The sequence below is a fragment of the Podarcis cretensis genome, assembly GCF_951804945.1.
Source record: "Podarcis cretensis genome assembly, chromosome: 1".
In the NCBI taxonomy this organism is placed as follows: Eukaryota; Metazoa; Chordata; class Lepidosauria; order Squamata; family Lacertidae; genus Podarcis; species Podarcis cretensis.
The window spans coordinates 89,056,546-89,071,624 of NC_137170.1; the positions used below are offsets into that span (position 1 = coordinate 89,056,546).

At 43.8% G+C, this 15,079-nt stretch overlaps 1 protein-coding gene across 14 annotated transcripts in view; it reads left to right on the forward strand.

The window, feature by feature from the left end:
- TNS1 (tensin 1) overlaps window positions 1-15,079 on the forward strand; it is a 327,307-nt gene that overhangs the window by 106,338 nt on the left and 205,890 nt on the right. The gene's annotated exons all lie outside the window — the stretch shown is intronic.

Sequence of the window (15,079 nt, forward strand, 5' to 3'; positions counted from 1 at the left end):
AAAGGTAGCTGAGTTGGGAAAGTACTCTATGCTTGTAGGCTACATGGAGATTTTGGCAAATGACTTTTAGACTTTGAACATTCTAGCCTCTGATAATTCACTGTTATGTTCTAGAACACACTGAATGAGATAGGCCAGTGGTGGGTGGCATGCAGCTTGTCAGGTGTGGGGAACCCGTTTCAGCCTGAGGGCTGCATTCCTTTCTGGGTATCCTTCCGAGGGCCAGATGCCAGTGGTGAGCAGAGCTAGAGGTAAAAGTGGATGGGGCAATGAATGTGACTCTTAGCTTTGTATTTTTGTCGGCATCTGTCTGCCTTGTAAGACAATGGGGACAAAGTCAAACTGCTGGAGAATCACAGTGCCCGCTGTGGCTGCAGAGACTGGTAACTTGTAGCTGCTGCCTCCTATGTTGTTTTTGCTGCATTAGCAGCACCTGAGTGACCTTCCCAGGGTGTACAGACAACAAGACAGCTCTCTTAACTTGTTGATGTGCTCCAAAAAAAGCAGAGTAGTACATTTGACACCAGCTTGGCTGCAGCAGTTGCTGGAAGGGGGCATACAAGGCACCTTGGGGGCTCCACTGCAGCTTTTATAGATTCATAGCATTGTAGAGGTGGAAGGGACCACGTTTTATCCTTATCCTTTTCTCCTACTGAAGATGTCCTGCAAGGCAGCTGGTACGGATTTTTCCTTGGAGATTACTCTTCAAGCCCTTCTCACAAATGTGTATAGTTGCAATGCAGCGGAGGTTAAGGATTAGAGTTTCCCTTCTCCTAGATGAGCTACCTTCCTAGGTTGACAAGCCCCACCTGCCCCTCACTCCTCACTTCCCTCTACAGCACATACAGAAATTGCCTTCTTGACTGTTGGACCCTCTATTGGTCTCATCTGCTCAATCTGCCAGAGCCTGTTTTCACATGCAGGGGAAGTCCCTAACTCACCGAAGGTTTAAGACCCATTGGCCATGCTCACCTGAGAGCATGTGGTTAAGAGCGGTAGACTCGTAATCTGGGGAACTGGGTTCGCTTCCCTGCTCCTCCACATGCAGCTGCTGGGTGACCTTGGGCTAGTCACACTTCTCTGAAGTCTCTCAGCCCCACTCACCTTACAGAGTGTTTGTTGTGGGGGAGGAAGGGAAAGGAGAATGTTTGCCGCTTTGAGACTCCTTTGGGTAGTGATAAAGCGGGATATCAAATCCAAACTCTTCTTCTTCACTTGGTTTAGCCAGCCAGTTGAAGACACTTCCTGGGGTGTGGCTGCTGTCACATGCTGATAGCTTCTAGGAGTCACAGGGTGGGGGACCAAAGGTGGACAAACTACCCCAGAAGGAACACACTGTGTCCCCCACCAGAGGTACTATCCCGCCCCTAACACTCCACACACTCCTTCCTTTGTATAATAAGCTGTTTTCTCTCACATATCCCTTTCTGTCCTCCATCCAGGAAAACAAGAGACATTATAAAATTTCAGGGACACATTCTAGTCAGGCAGAACATTTTGGGCAGGAAGCAAGACCTGCTAGAGATGTGGCTTGGGGAGAGTTCAAAGGGCCATATCTGCCTCTAGAACCTGGGGTTTCCCATCCCTGTCATAGGCTAATTCCCACTCTTAATAATTCACTACAGCTCTTTTAACATTTGCTGCTTCTGTTTTTAACACTCTTTCAAGAACAAGTATGTGATACCCCCTAGCCTTCATCTGGGCTTCATACAGTCCAGGCTAGCTATACAAGTTGGAACATATCACACACATTTAAAATAGAAGCAATGAATGTTAAAGATCTGGCAGCACTTTCTAGGAAAGAGCTGGGATGTGAATTGACCTACTGTGTTTCATCAAATACACACACACACACACACACACACACACACATGCACATATATGCCATCGTATTTAGTAGCCCCTTAAAATAAACATCCCTTCCAGAGCACACTTTAATTATATTTGCTTAGGATGTTGCTGCCATGTTTGAAATGCTAATTGAGTGAACACTGACAGCACACAATTCTTCTCCCCCCTTCCCCCCCTTCTGGCGCCTTTGAAATCTGCTCTTGACTGATTTTTAGCCTAAATCAGGATCCGTGTGCGCCCCACAAAGAGAGCTTTCCAGCTAAATGTATTCTCTTAGCCTCTCTGTTTTTGCTCCATGCGTGAAAAGACACAAAATGCAAAGTATCTCGGCTCACAGCTGCAGTCCATGTTTCATATTGGAGGCACGACTCCTTAACACCAAAGCCCTATCTCTGGCTCTGTCAAAACCCCAACCCAGGTCCATTTTGAAAAATAAAAAGCTTCCTTTCACCCAGTAAGAGAAGGAGAGCTTTTCCTGCAAGCTTGGAAAGAGCTGAGATGGGCACCTGGGGTTTATTATTATAAAGGTTTGGGAGAAAATGTTTAGGGAAATAGCCCACCTGCTTAGGATGGAACAGTTCCCTCCTCTGTTGGAAGGCCTCTGCTTGCCCTCCCGCTTTTTGTTACATTCCTGCACATAACACATAACTTAAAACGTTAGGTGGGATAAGAATTGACTCATGGCTGAGGCCCTGCAACCCTTTGGCTTTAGCAGAAGAGTCTGCTTTTTATAGTTTTAACTTGTTTATTTATTTTACTGTTTTATATATAGTTTAGGGCTCAAAACATTCATGCTGCATTCAGCTTGTGAGTGGTTCATCATCGCATAGCCTTTCACTTTGCACCCTCTCCAAACCTTTTGAAAGTGAGTTGAGTGATAGCATGCAAAATCATGGCTGCCACTTTGTAATGAATCACTTCCACATCTTGTCCATGTTTTGAACACAGGATGGTTGTGTGAACTGCCCCTCGGTGGTCTCTGTGGAGGGCAGAGCAAGCCGTGCATTTCAGTTTAGTAACTCTTAAAAAAATAACCAGAGTCTAAGGTGGAAAAGAGGAAAAAATTTGGAGGCATTCATTCAAACCATCACAAGTTACAGTTTTAGCTAAAGGTAGCTCTGATTGTTTCATATTTGCGTAGTGCACTGCTCTGTAAGTTTAGAAACTCCTGCACTCTCAGCCAGAATGGGTTTTGTCGCTGGTAGAATGATGGTCTCTGGGAGGGGAAGGATTCTTCTGCACAAATAACATGGATGAGTAAAGTTGAGCAGGAGGTTACTGCAGGAATGGGAGGTCATTACCTTCCCGTCTTGCATGTGACTCAGAAGAGCGCACATGTGCCGGAAGGAATGGGATGGCCCACTGCAGACCCCAGCAGCTCACGCTGTCAGTCTGACACAGTTGATACAGATCAGGTGGAAGTCACTGGGCAGCGAGTTGTGTTCATATGTTCAGCCAAGTTCTTTTTATCGGACCTGGTCAGGTGCACAGTTCTCTTTCCGATGTCTCAGACAAGGAGGAAATGCTTATTGAGACTTCAACAATGCCCGCTTCCTGTGTTCCCTCAGGCAGGAAACAAGCGCAGCAGCAGAGAATGCCTGAGGGCTGATTAAGCCACCAGTCTTTGCTTGGAAATCTGGGCTGATTCAGGCTTCTCTCCCTCCATTGCATGGCGCTTGCACGTCCTACCCTGGCTGCAGTGTGGAAGGGAGCAGCCACAGCCCCTCTTGCATCTAAACAGGAAGCCCCAAAGAAGGCACTTCAATGTTTTAACCTAATGGCATGTTTGCTGCAGAAAGTCTAGCTGAAATTGTATCTTCTTACCATGCATGCGTGCACGTACATGTAGTTTGGCTCGTTCTGCAAACCAAAATTTCAGTGGCACATCCATTAAATTAGAAATATTTGGGAGAGCATAAGTGGGCTCCACCAGGGGTCCCCACTTGCTACTTTGTGAGCTTCTGTTGGTGCTTCTTTTCTGAGGATGAGCACTAGGAAGCCTTTACTGCCTGAGATAAATAAAGCCTCTGACAGTTCTGCTGCTCCAGAGGGGCAGAGAAGGTGGCGGAAGTTGGGAGAGGAGGAGGAGGAGGAGGTGGAAGATGATGGGAGCTTTCAGGAGAAGTCCATCTTAGTCAAGCAGCTGGAAGTTTAAGAGAAAGCTCCAGAAGCAGGCACACAAAACTTAAAGAGGTTGTCTTCTCCAGCTTTTGATAACTCTCCAGAAGCAACCAATCTGAAAACACTGATGGCGAGGGTGGCTAGTCTGCCTCACTTTTAAATAACTGGATTGCTCATAAGTCCTATTATATTTGTGTATATGCGTATGTTTTCGACTTTATAAGCCATTGTTTACTGAAGCTAGGCACAAGTGTTGCCCTTCCCATCTTTTTCTCTGTGCTGTGCCACTTTTTGGTTTGGTTTGGTTTGCGCAAAGTGTGTGACAACCTTTAATGTTGCTTACCCTCCACCTTTGCTTGCAATGTTACCTGAGCTCACATTTAACAAAGGGGGAAGCTGAAGGGCAATGACTTGTCCCACCGAGGATTGGCTCATACATGAGCGTGCATCACTCATATTTCTCAGCATGTGGGTGAATGTATAAATGGATCCCATGGTTTTTAAAAGATGAGTGTCTTGAGATAGTTTGAGGTAGTTTGGAAGTTCCATTTGCGGTCTTGGATGTGAGCTGACTCACTGAGACTTGCTAGTCATCACTTGATGGTGCAGCGATTAAATTAGGAACATGGATATAGGAACTGAATTCTTCTAAAAGCTGAAACCCAGTATTTTGCCTGCTAAACAACACTGATTTCCTGTAACTTGCCTATTTATGCGTCAGCATCTCATATGACCCGAAACAGCACTTGCTGCTTCCTGTTCTGCTGGAGAGCTAATAGCTGCTGGTTTTATTTGCAAACATTTCTTGGTCATTAGTTGCATTACAAGCGACTGGACTGTATCAGAAATGAGAGCTTAATTTGGGTAAAATATTAACAAATACAAGTGTTTCTGGAGAAGTTCTCAGATGCTTGTAATTCCAGAGTGCTTTTCTCTACTCCCAGGAGGCCATTACTGTCCATTTCCAGATAAGAATGGTAAAGCTTTATGCCAGCTAAAAATGCTGTAGAAAAACAATTAAAATTAAACAAGAATAAATGAATTCAAGAGGAACGGAGCTGCTTCTCCTCTGGCTTTAAGGACTTGGCACCAATGGGAATTTGGATTACCGTACCTCTTGGCAGTTCTTCAGCGATTTGGGTTCTCTGAACCTTTCAATGTGCTTCCCTTTGAGAGTGGCTCTTGGGTAGCTTGGAGAAAGAGAGAAGCTATAATGTTGCAGTGGAAACAGGATAGCCTTTATCTGACTCTTTCTGCAGTGCCACTGGCATCTGCTAAATGGAGTCTGTTCCCTCCTCCTGCTCCTAACCAAAGTTAGGAGAATCTGGAGATAATAGCCAGATTCTCAGGATGAACAGTGGTACATGAAAAACAGGACATATGGAACAGCTCTCTGCCCCCACCCACAATGCAGTGCCATTTTAAGTGGCCACCCAAACACTGCATGCTAGTGTGTGCCAGGCTAGAAGTGGTGCCATGGTTGCATCTTATCATAACACAGTTCCAGTCATTATCATGCCATTGCCATGCTCCACTAAATTGTATGGCTGGAAAGGACCCAAAAGTCATCTAGTTCATAAGCCAGCACTTGACACAACTGTATTTGTTTGCTTGCATAATGTATATCCTGCACCTTCAACCACTAGGGATACTCGGGTGCCCAATAATGCATACAGCAACAACAATTAAATCTGCAAACTTATAATTAATTGCAGTAAAAACAAAGCAGTAGAAATAGTAGCAAATGCTTAATAATGGCAGTCATAAAATCAACCCTACTGCTTGCAGTTGGAAAATCCAGATATGATCAAACACAGCACTAAGGTGTCTTATTTTTATTTTCCCAGATATCATTCACTGAGCCCTCACTCAATTAAGCACCTTTTTTCCAACCTGATCTTTTTGAGTTGGAGTAGTTTGCATGCAACTGTGTAACGGCAATCTTCTTGCGATGAATAACTGCTGGTCTTGCAGCAGCTGTTAGCAGCCAGATGTTCTATAGGCAGGCACACAATGATGTGCTTGGCAGATCCACCTCCATACTACCCTGAGTGATGTAGTGCATGTAACCCTTCAGCACTGCTGCACTTTTTAGGTTGGTGCACAGCACCAGCACCAGCAGAAACTACAGCACAGGCTCTGGGCTTCATTGTCCCCACAGTGCATTGTGTTACAGCTTTATGAGTAGCCCTGAGATCCTGCATGCTGCTTGGCTGGTGGGCTGTCTTGGTGTCATTTGGTTTTGGCATATTTGTAGATTGCCTTGGGTGACATATTTCAGAAAGACCGTATAAAAATGTTAAAACTAAATAGCTTTGGGTTTTTAACCTTCCTGTTCATTTCTAGTTGCAACTGGCCATTATGCACCTATTGATTAATCAAAACAGAATTATACACCTATTAACATGCCTCTCAAAAAACAAACAAAAAAACCTCCTTTGAATTATGCAGGCCTGAAGACCATAACAGTCCAGAAGAAGAAAGAAGCTTGATGGTTTGCATAATTCTAGTCATGATGGTCATATTACTCTGTCATGAAACTTGGAAATATTAAGTTGGCTGTGTTGACAACTGAGGTATTTAAGAAAAATTGAATGCTGGGGGCTTGGCTATAAGCCTTTACAAAGGAATTCAGTGAAAATTCCTCAATTCTTGTGGGGATAGGTGTGTGTGTGTGTGTGTGTGAGTGAGAGAGAGAGAGAGAGAGAGAGAGAGAGAGAGAGGAATTGACTGGAATCCACCGGCTTCTGTCCACTTCCGATCAGCTGAAAAGGTTGGTAGGAAGGTTCAGGATAACTAGATAGTTCATATAGGAACCTATACACAGAGAGATTGCATACAGAGCAGGGAACTGAAGTGCCCCTTTCTAGGCCTGTTCAGCTTTTCAAGATTAAGTATGCATGCTATGGTCAAGATATGACATTTGGGTGACTATGTATTGCTCTGGAATCATTTGCTGGCTGTCACATTCAGTGTCCTGACCCTGAAGTCCCCCACCCTTTGACTCATTTTGCAAGCAAAGGCAAGAACCCTGGAAGAGATATTTTAATATTTACATATGTTTGGATTGCGTCCATACATTTTTGTTGAAAACAAAGCTGTCAAAAGATATCTGATATTGTTTTAAATTTTTATATATCTTCTTCATTTGAGTGACTGTGGGGCCCCTTTTCAGGACCAAGGTCCTTTCAAACCCACTTTCAATAAAAAAATGTAACAAAATTTAAAAACCAACAGAGCAGCACAAAGCAAAAACAGCATATGTGGTAACATGACAGCCTCTAATATCAGATACCATTCCAATAGCAATAATAAAACCAGGTTTTAAACCCTACTGGCTACCTAACCAAAGGTGGATTGAAAAAAAATATATATTTAAGGCCTACCTAAAATAAAACTGGAAAGGAGCCAAACATAACTCCTGGGAGAAGGAGTTCCATAGGTGAGGGATCACTGCTGAAAAGGTCCTTCCCTTTCCTGCATTCCCTCAAGCCTGATGGTACCCAGTGGTGCACCTGCAAGATGGGCAGACTCATATGGATGCAAGTAACTTGACCCCTAATCATTTAGGGTTTTAAAGGTCAGAGTCGGCACTTTAAATTGGACTTGGACGTTAAGCAGCAGTGAGTTCTTCTGAACAACAGAGCTAAGGCTGCCAGCATAGGCTCACTTCCTTGGGAGTCTTCCCTCTTGTCACTTTTGCTACCTGCTGCAAATCTTGTTTCTTTTGAGTCCCTCCAGGTGTCCCTTTTATTCCGCATGGGGCGATCACACTGCTTCATTTTCAGTCAGTGCATATCACATAATTGTTCTGGTTTATTGTTGTTGTGCTATAGCAATAATGTGGTAACATTGGGGAGGCATTGCAGAACAAACTAAATCCACTTTAGATAAGGCTAAGCAGAACAAAGAGAGTTTCATGGATAAGATTCAAAAACTGTTGGGAGGGGTAGATCAGCCCAGATACTGATAGCCCACTTCCCAGAAAAGTACAGTTAACAAGTCTGGACTTGGCTGCATTCTTGTCCCAAGTCTCTCTCTTTTATATATATATTTTTTAAGAGAAGGACAGAGAGGGCTGAGGAGAGTCCAAGTGCCCTGGCTCCTGCTCCTCTTCTGCTCACTGCTAGGCCAGGTTTTCTCTACTGTTCAAATCTTGGCCTAAAAATGCAAAGGTAACATATCCTGTATAGCAATCCCCTGCTCCTGTAACCTTTCCTTGCTAAGAACAATGGCTGTCTTGTGTATCAAAGTAACAGATGCTGTTTCTGGCAAGGGCTGCAGCCGCCAATGTAAACCGCTCTGGGGTGATTGAACTTGACCCAACCCAAGGCTTTGCTGGCAATATACCAAAGTTTTGGGCTTCACAGGGGTGGGCTGGGGAGGAAAGGGGAATGGAGTGGGACTTTGCAGTGCATAAATCTGGAAATGTTGCTCCTCGACAGGGCCACGCCCCCATCTAGAGTGAATTCTGTGCTGGTGTGCAGCACTTAATCCGGGTTAAAGTAGGTGCTAGTTCGACTTGACACCCAGCTATATTCATTCCCATTATAATAAAAGTCAGTGCCTCCGTATTAAACCATATTCCCCGGAAAGAATTACACAGCAAGAGAGTCTTTTTAAACTGTACATAGCCACAAGATTTATTAGGAATAGTGTAGAGAACCAAGCGTCCCCTTTCTTATCATCTGTACCATGAATAAACAACAGCCTCTTTACCAAAGATGAAGCTATATTTTGATTTATTTTTTTAAATGGCTGGTCTAGTACTACTGCTGTAAACTCAAGTCTCCCCTCAGCTGTGCAGGGAGATGGCTTTAGGGAAATCTCTTTTCCCCTTTAAAGCCCCAACACACGCAGACACCTACCTTCAAAGTAAGAACAACAGTTCTGGAGTACCTTATAGGACCATTATATGGATTTATGAGAAAATGTTCACAATGTGCTTTGAAATGCTCTATAGCCAGATTGGTGTACATACACCGCAAGATCTTTTTAGCGAAGGCAAAGTTTGTGCTGGATGTAGTTATGTGCATTAGAATCTCCTCTTTGCTAAGTGCTCATCCAATGGAGCTCGAGATCAGCTAGTGACACATTAAATATTAACAGAGCAATAAACCTTAAATGCATACCTTCCCCCACTGTGAGGGTGAACATCTTGATTAGCAATGAAGGCCACCCAGGAAATTCACCATGGGCCAAATGATGATATGTCACTTGTATATTGTCTAAGTAACTCAGCCACAAAAATCTGAAAAATTGTGCTTGTGTATGTTGTTAGTTACCAGGCCACAGTTGGGTGGAGATGCAGGGCTGCTTCTTTGTCAGAGAAAAATTAGGAACTAAACCCTCAAAATCATGCAAAATCACAAGATGCTATATCATGTTTGTTGTTTGTCCTGTTATTTCTGAGCTCCATGGAAACAGGACTAATTGATTACACTGGTCAACAACAAATTTGTTGTCTGCATTTTTTCAGTTGATTTAGGACGAATCTGATGCGCTGAATCCAAAAATCACATTGGTTTTGCTCAATCAGGTCAAGTTTTTGAGCTATGGCCACATGTCTTTTTTACATTTTTGTTCACATGTATGCTTGTGTGGAGCATTTTAGAAGAAGTTGGTGGGGGTAAAATGCCATGTCGAATAATTGTTTTGATTGGAAATGATTATTTTAATGACAAGAAGTATTCAGGTCCGATAGTTCTGGGTGATTATGTTGAAAAGGGATCAGTTTGAAGTCATTAAACCTCAAAATCTTCCATAAATTGGTGCGGCAAAGCATAAAGTTGCTTACCATGCTTATTTGGGTATTAAACTTGGTGACCAGGATAAAGCTTGGGCGCCACACATGTTGTGCAAGGCATGCACCGAGACTCTACGTGGGTGGACCAATGGCAAGAGGAGTCTGAACTTTGGAATTCCCATGGTTTGGAGGGAGCCAACAAACCATGTCACTGACTGCTACTTCTGCACTGTTGATGTGACTGGGATCAACAGAAAGAACTGGAGCAGCCTCAAGTATCCTAATCTTCAATCAGCACGTCATCCTGTAGCTCATTGTGATGAAATTCCAGTACCTATCTTTGGAGAACTTCCTTCCTGACATTAGTGATGAAGATGCCTCCAGTGTTGAAAGACATGAAAAAGAAGAAGTGGTTCTTGAAGATGATGCTCCACATCCATTTTCCCAAAAGGAGTTGAATGATCTAGTTTGCGACCTCAGCTTGTCAAAGGACTCTGCCGAACTGTTGGCATCCAGATTGAAGGGGAAAAAACTCCTCTCTGACAGTGCTCGCATCAGCTTCTTCCGCAACAGGCATCAAGAGTACCTCCGTTTTTTCTCGGAAGAGAAGGACTTGGTGTACTGTGCAGATATTGCGCAGCTTCTGCTCAAGCTTGGAGTGCCACAGTATGAACTCAAAGATTGGAGACTGTTCACTGACAGCAGCAAGCAATCACTGAAATGTGTTCTGCTACACAACGGCAACCAGTTTGCCTCTATACCCCTGGCTCACTTGACTACACTGAAAGAGAACTATAAAGCAGTGAAGTATGTGCTGGAGAAAATTGGTTATGATCAGCATAAGTGGTTTATTTGTGTTGACCTGAAGATGGTGAACTTTTTGTTGGGACAACAGTCTGGCTTCACCAAGTACCCATGTTTTCTGTGCATGTGGGATAGTAGGGACCGTGTTCAGCATTACACAAAGAAGGACTGGCCTGTGCGGGAGGAATTGGTGCCTTGCAAAGAAAGGAACATCATCAACGACCCTCTGGTGGACAGAAACAGAATACTCTTCACACCGCTGCACATCAAGCTCGGCTTAATCAAGCAGTTCACCAAGGCTCTGGACAAGGATAGTGACTGCTTTTCAGTCCAAATTTCAGGAAGGAATCGGCGCTCTCCGTCAATGGCGATGCGGCTTCACTCCACGGGCTGGGTAGCGACTCCCAGCTCCGCGCACCCCCGATGCTCCTCCGGAGCCTTTAAAAAGGCTCTTTTGCAGTAAAGGGGGGCGCAAAAAGTGCCCACCGAGTCTCCTTGTTCACAGGCTTCCGCGCCTGTGATTTTAGGGGTCCCCGCTTTGCCATAGCGGTCAGACCCGAACTCGTGGCGCAGCCCCTTCTCCGGAGATCAGAGAAAGAGCCGCCATTAGCGCTGGCGCCAACCGGAAGTCTCTGAAAGCTGGCATCTTTGATGGTCCTTAGATCCGTCAGCTCATCAGAGATCCAGAGTTCGGAAACTCAATGAACGAAGTGGAACTGGAAGCGTGGAAGGCATTTGTTCTGGTAGTGAAGAACTTTCTCGGCAACAATAAGGCCAGAAACTACGCAGAACTTGTCAACAACACGCTGACTGCTTTCAGAAACCTGGGCTGCAACATGAGCGTCAAGATGCACTACCTATTTTCACATATGGACCGGTTTCCTGAGAACCTGGGTTTAATGAGTGACGAGCAGGGGGAGAGATTCCATCAGGACATGAAAGAAATGGAGACCAGGTATCAGGGTCACTGGGATGCAGTCATGATGGCTGACTACTGTTGGACTCTGAAGAGAGACCTCCCTGCCACTGAGCATTCCAGGAGTTCCAAGAAACGGAAGTTCAAGCCCTGAAGTTTGAAAAATGGTGAAGCAACATGCAATTTACGTGTATTTACCTTTATCAATGCCCACCATTCAGTTTACAGTAATCGATGTTTCTATCAGGTAATCAATATATGTTGTTGGAAAAACATTTTTTTCTCTTGAAAACATATTTAGGATGATATGTGTTGACAAAAATCAGCTGATAATGCCACAAAAATGTAATCGATTTTGTCACAAGATCTGATTTTTTTCAAATCAACATAGCTCAAAAACCTGACCTGATGGAGAGAAACGGATGCCATTTTCTGATTCAGCAGTGCAAAAATACCCTAAATCAGTTGTAGAAATCTAGACAACATTCAAAAAGTAAAAAATTGTTGCCCAGTGTTATTTGTTTTTCCTGTAAACAGAAAGGGGTAGTATTCGGGCATGTTGGGTGTACATGTGGTGAAGATGGGTGGGTGGGAGAGCACATCAAGTATCTATACATATAACCAGGTAACAGATCTTCCATTTTTGGTATATCTGGTGCCTGAGTGGTGAGGCTTAGTAGACCTGGCCTTTGAGTAACTCTTAGCCAGCTCTCCCTCTCCATGGTTTCTCCATTGGTAGACCTCTCATTCATTGGGCACACTTCGTGTTTTGATGATGTCCTTCTTCTCTTTTAAAAAATTATTCATTTTGAAAGAATAACAATACTTCAAATACAAAATGCAGAATTGGTATTGACTCCCACCTCTGCCATGGTTGATTTTGTTAATTTCTTTTCCACTAAATATTCAAATTTCCCCCATATCTTATTTTTTGTCAGTTTTATAATAAAAATTTAATAATAAAAAAATGTTATTTATACCCCGCCCATCTGGCTGAGTTTCCCCAGCCACTCTGGACGGCTCCCAATTGAGTGTTAAAAACAATACAGCATTAAATATTAAAAACGTCCCTAAACAGGGCTGCCTTCAGATGTCTTTTAAAAATAGGATACGTACTTACTTCCTTGACATCTGATGGGAGGGTGTTCCACAGGGTGAGTGCCACTACCAAGAAGGCCCAATATCTCAATATTTCTTACTGCTGAATTTAATCTTTTATTGTTAACTTTTTAAATGTGTTTACAGTAAGTTTCCAAATAATCTTGATATATCCTTCCATCTGCAAATGAAATACTCCATTCTTTCCCTGATTTTATTCACCCATCCGCCCTTAATTCATTGCACTGCTGCTGCAATCAACTTCACAATTCCATGCATTTCTCCTTAAAAAGCAAAACAAAAACCCAACATGTCAGGATAACAAACAGCACTGGACTGTGCTGCTGGAATGCCATACAGAACTCCCAGCAAAATGGATATAACAGTTACTTTGCAAGACTGGCTTAAATCATGCTCTCAGCTACAGTCCCGCTTGCCCCTGTGATAAATGGACCAAGAGGTTCTTTCTCCAGACAATAGTTGTGTCGTTTTCTACCCTTCTCTTTATTTAATTGTCTAGACTGGCTTCATAAATTCCAGTCATTGCTACGACTTCATTCACTTCCCCTCACGGTGCTACAATCAACCCTTCTTCGCAGGGAGTTCTGGGGATTTTAGCTCTGTGAAGGGAATAGGGGTCTCCTAACAATGATAGCTCATTTGGTAGAGAATGAGGCTCTTAATCTCATGGTTGTGGGTTCGAGCCCCATTGGGCAAAAGATTCCTGCGTCACAGTGCGTTGAACTAGATGACCCTCTTGGCCCTTCCAATTCTACAACTCTAACAACTTTCAGCACTCTTAACAAACTACAGTTCCCAGCAGGGCCGGGTTTAGGTTTGATGAGGCCCTAAGCTACTGAAGGTAATGGGGCCCTTTATATGTCCAGCTGTCCTCTGTCAACAACAAATTATAACTGTTTTTTGTGTTGAATGTATGCTATATGGTAATTGATGGACCTAATAGGTATCTAAAGCCATTTGCACATAACAAAATATGTATTTTATCAAAGTAATTATTGAACTGAAATACAATTAAGAAGTATATTAATAGTGAAATACAATTTTTTCCCTTTAAATTTTTTTGGGGCGCCCCCAAGAGAGTGGGGCCCTAAGCTATAGCTTGTTTAGCTTATACGTAACTTCAGCACTGGCCCAGCATTCTCGGGAGGAAGCCATGAAACTGCTTTAAATCTATAGTGCAGCTGAGGCCTTACTTTTTTGGTTCATCCAGGGGAGGCAGGCATTCCCTTGCCTCCCTACTCCAGATTCCTATGACTGGTCCAGCAACTGGTGGCCCTGTAACTACACCTGGCCAGCAGATGGTCACTGTTGGTTTGCAAGCCATACTATGGTTCTTCGGCAGTAAGCTACAAATAATATACAAACGATGGTACCGCACGGCACATAATCTAGCGCAACATATTCCCCTTTGCTGTCTTCACTGAGACTGTTCCCACAGCGAAGGCAGAAGAGGATGAGTATGGCTGACTTAGGCCTTAAAGCAAGATCCTGGGTATGTTTAATCAGAAGGAAGCTCTGTTTGCTTCAGCCGGACATTTCCTAGAGTATAAGGCAAGCGTGGTGTGGTTATTGGCATGTTCTTTGTACCAGGACAGTAGTCGGGTGCATTCCATTCCTGGCTGGCCCTTTCCTTTGGTAATTGTGGGCTTGTCCCTGCTACCGCTTGTGCTGTGCTTTCTAGGCACAGTTCTGATAGGTTTTTTTCTTTTGCAGCACCACTTTCCCTGGGAAAACCCATTGTTTACTGGTGGATCGCTGTTGACAAACCTGAACTGGGTTTTCTGCAAATTGGTGTTTGTTCCGATTCAGTAGTAAACAGTGGGTTTTCCTGGGGAAAGTGGCAGGATGAAAGAAAAACCCTTTGGAAACCCTTTGGACCCATGTCTAGAAAGCAGGAACAAGCAGAAGAAAACATGGGACAAATGTGGGTGAGCCCTCTCTCCCTGTGTGTGTGTTCCATTCCCTGTCTCCTCTGCTTGCCTTGGGGTTCCTTTGCCCTCTGTTGTTTTGACTGTAGCAAGTTTGGACAGTCTCTCCAGTGCTTGATCTCAAGTGGGGTAAGGAGTCCAGTTCTGTTGATGCAGTTATTCTTCCCCAGTGGCGGCAACGGTTGGCTGGCTGCCTCTCTTCCTTCTCTTTCTTCACTTCTTCACTTCCTCCTCCTCCTCTTTATATTAAACATGCTTGTGCTGTTGTGCACTGATAGGAAAAGAAAACGTTATATTAAAAAGTGTGACGGAATGCGTCAAAGGAATTTTTAAAAATTATTTTGATTTCAGCATTTACCTTTTAAAGCAATGGTGGGAGGAACCACACTGCAGGACCCATAGCTGCTTTGAGCACCATTTGGCAGAAAGCTGGGATACAGATTTAGCAAATAAATAAATAAAATAAAAGAGTAGCCTGGCACTCATGGAAGGCAGTGCAACCAGGAAATGTTGGTACATCTCCACCCACAATAGCTCCTCTTAGCTGCTGTAATAAAGCTTTGCCACTTCCTGATGGATAGGAAATGTACTGCA